Here is a 4,143-nt window from a genome sequence, read left to right on the forward strand (position 1 = left end):
ATATTAAATGGTAAATATTAAAATGTATTCCTTTCTGGCAACTTTTTCCACAAGGTTTCGTATGGAATGTCTTGGATACAAGTTGATCATCGTTCCAACGGGCATTTGCAATAAGCAGAAGGTTTTTAACCGTTCTTTACAAACTAATGTTACGAAATAGTTAAAACGGCTACATGTATATATATATATATATATATATATATATATATATATATATATATATATATATATATATATATATATATATATATATATATTCTTAAAGGCTTATATGAAGTCAGTACCCAAACAAAATAAGTTTAAAGAATGTTGAAATATACAAAAACTTTTAAATATGGATCCTAATTTAAAATAGTTGAGATTATGTTCAAGTTAGATTATCATTCTAGTCCCGTAATAATAATAAAGTCTTCTGTATGTCCATCAAAATGACTATTTTCATGAAGGTAGACATTCTCTGAAAAGCAAAGCTGCGTAAAGAACAACTCATCGAGGGCTCGCAAGCGCGACGGAGCCCTCCAGCACTCGTCAGTGTCTAGAGTTTCTTACAAGTCAGTGGTCTGAGTCTCCCAGCTGGAAGTAGTGTCGTGTGACGTTCGTGAAAGTTGGTGCTTTTAAAAACTATGCATTCCCTGTGTTAGTTTTATCGTTTAGTGCTGGTTTTTACAATTGTATAAGTATCTGTACATTTCTCAAAGGAGATAGAATCCGGAAGGGAACAAGAATAAGACGGAAGGAAGCAGTTTAAAGGTAAGAAACAAGATGGTGGGAGGGACGAGAGGTGAAAATACTTTTTATGCCTACGGCAAAATTTCTATCATATCGAACATTTGCATTCAAGTAAGCCGATTTTCATCAGGAAATCAGTGTCATACATATCCCAATTAACTGGCTTCATACTGGAAAAAATTAGAGTAATGTACATGTAAATATGATTGTTCTTAGCCTATTATTTGTTGACCTGAACACCTGTTCCTGGATTCTTCTTTAGCCGTCACCGTATTACAAACGCTAACCTATATACACAAACCCACGCAGCCTGCTATTAGATAACCATAAGTATTGCAGCTGGCGATCATTACTTAAGCATTGAAATCACCATTTGCAGAGACAACTCAAATAGCTCATGTTGCGAAAATTTCGTTGAGGGTCAATGTTCCTTTTCGCAGGGGTAACATTAATTAAATCAGCTTGTGCATATATTTCTTTATTTCCAAAAATGTATTTGAATAAAGTATGTATATAGAAATATTCCTAACTCATAATGAAAATATAGATATTACCACAAATATTTGGTTTTGCAATAATAATAATGATTATTATTATTATTATTATTATTATTATTATTATTATTATTATTATTATAATAATAATAATAATAATAATAATAATAATAATAATAATAATAATGATAATAATCCCTAAATAAGAGCATCATAAAATCTTTTACAAAGCAACGAAATTAACTAAATTAACGACATAATGCCTTGTGGAGACATAACAAGATATAGACATGAACAGTGGTAATAGACTTATAGACTTTTCTATTATTGATACTTGTGAAGAGGCGACATCTAATTAACCATGTTTACCTATCTTAATATGTCCTCTTTTATTCATTCGTTCAAGTTTTTCTTTTTTTCGTTTTATTGTACTTTATTTGTTTATATAGAGTTTGTTCAGTATATGTGTGGAGTAACTGATACTACAAAAAAATTAATGTTCACCATCATCACAATTACTTTTATCGATATAACCGGAAATTCAAAGAACAATTCATTGTACAATGATCATTCACGTCGAAAGGGTAAAGGCTTCTTTGGTGATATATAATGGAATATTCTAAAACACGCCATATTGCAAATTAATGATAGTGGTTACATGTCATGATATTGTCTTTTTATGCTTTTCATTTACTATCATAAGTAGGTAGATACCATGGACTATGTGGTATTCCTTCTATTTTCAGGGAGCTCACGCTAACGTTTACACATACAAATTTATATGTATATTATCCACACACATATATATATATATATATATATATATATATATATATATATATATATATATATATATATCTATCTATCTAGATATCTATCTATCTATCTATCTATCTATCTATCTATCTATCTATCTATCTATCTATCTATCTATCTATCTATCTATCTATCTATCTATCTATCTATCTATATATATATATATATATATATATATATATATATATATATATATATATATATATATATATATATATATATATATATATATATGAACATATATCACGTGATTTCAATCAATGTAAATATCACCCGACCAGAAGCTGTTACTATAAAATGAATTCCAAGTGGATATATATTCCCAAGATAAAATTCGGTATTAAATGCCCTTCGTGGGTGATATATATATATATATATATATATATATATATATATATATATATATATATATATATATATATATATATATATATATATATGTGTGTGTGTGTGTGTGTGTGTGTACAGAGAGAGAGAGAGAGAGAGAGAGAGAGAGAGAGAGAGAGAGAGAGAGAGAGAGAGAGATGATATTGTAATTATATTAAAAAAAATTACATTTTTCACATATTATAGGGAATTGGCCAATATGATAGTGAGAATCATTTTAGGCCTATGAGAAGTCTGAAATGCCGCCAATAGGCCTAACGTTATCAATTAATGAGTGTCTGGCAGACGAAGCCAGGCGTACCAAGCTTTGGCCGAGGGCAGTGACTGTGGGCGTGGAATCAAAACTTGAATAAAGCCTCTTCTTCGAAGCCTTGTTGTAGGCCTTATTGAGAAGCTGGTCAGTAAAATTGTTGCTTAAATTCTTTTGGATTCCAAAGGATGCGTTTGGTTGAGTTAGGTTTAGGTTTTAGGACATTTTGGGGGTTGAATGGTTGTGTAAGTGTTAATTTGATATTATTCTCGGGTTCTTTGAAAGCTTGTTAGTAAAATTCGCATAATGTCTTAGGTTATGAAGGCTGTTTGGTAAAGATTGGTTTAGGCTCTCTTGGGTTCTGGAGGTTTTACCGGCATAAACATAACACTTTAGAGGCAAGGAAAAGGACACTGTCTTAGAAAGTGACCATATATCCCCTCTCCGTCAAGCTAGGAACAGAGAGGGCCGGGCAATGGCTGTTGATGACTCAACAGGGAAGACTATAGGCTCATCTAAAACTTCCATTCCTAACTCATAAGGATGGTGAGGATGCAGACTTACATAAGAAAAAGTCACGAACTCCCTTCCACAAATTGGTAGGCAGGGATGTTTCTAATAGGCTCTGTTGTGTCCTTGATTTTCTCTTTGGCAAAGCTAGAGTTAAAGTGTGTTATTGGTAAAATTAGAGTTGAGGCTCTCGTGTTTTTAAAGGGGGTATCTGAATCTGAATACTAAGGATATAGCTTTGTATGGGTTTTGCATGTAATACACACACACACACACACACACCCATATATATATATATATATATATATATATATATATATGTGTGTGTGTGTGTGTGTGTGTGTGTGTGTGTGTCTATAGCCACTTATACACCCTTTAGCAAGGATAAGTGAAGTCGTCTACTTGAGAAATAGAATGGTAGAAATGGGGATATAATTAGCCTACTACATTATCAAGGCTAATCCAAGTGCCTAGTAGGGACATAGCGGTTATTGGAAATGACTTTGCATTACATAGTAAAAATAATAACAGATTTATGTTTCGATATTGATGATTTTAATATTAGTCAAAATTTGGAAATTACCAAAGATCATACGTTTTTAGATCTGTTAGAAAATGGTATACGAACTTCAAACAAGAGTCATCCTTTTTAGTTCCGGCTGTACGAAATCATTCTTGAATCCTCTCTCCTGTGTCACGTCTCGAGAGACCCTTTACGTTTCTCCTGAAGGTGACTTTGAGGTCATCCAGCTTATTCAGCTTGGCCATTGAGCCCTCTGGCCGGAGAACATGATTACTGATGCTGCTCGTTCCTGTCCGGTAAAGCTAACATGACCGACCGCCGCCACACAGCACAGCCTTCCATGATCTCAGATGGGTAGAGTTCGGAAATTTGATTAATTTGCTTTTTAAATTTCTCAGCTTTTGTTGAATTTGTTTTTGTGTTTAATCTTGGTT

The 4,143-nt window shown here is 32.4% G+C and overlaps 1 protein-coding gene across 3 annotated transcripts in view; it reads left to right on the top strand.

The window, feature by feature from the left end:
* The first annotated feature begins 564 nt into the window (after window positions 1–564).
* The window catches only part of Myo10A (Myosin 10A), a 418,782-nt gene continuing 415,203 nt past the window's right edge, over window positions 565–4,143 (top strand). For all 3 annotated transcript variants that reach the window (XM_068378794.1, XM_068378796.1, XM_068378795.1), the window contains exon 1: window positions 565–750. The gene's annotated coding sequence lies outside the window, so the exon portion shown is untranslated. The remainder of the gene's footprint in view (window positions 751–4,143) is intronic.

The sequence above is a fragment of the Palaemon carinicauda genome, chromosome 8 (genome assembly GCF_036898095.1).
Source record: "Palaemon carinicauda isolate YSFRI2023 chromosome 8, ASM3689809v2, whole genome shotgun sequence".
NCBI classification, from domain to species: Eukaryota; Metazoa; Arthropoda; class Malacostraca; order Decapoda; family Palaemonidae; genus Palaemon; species Palaemon carinicauda.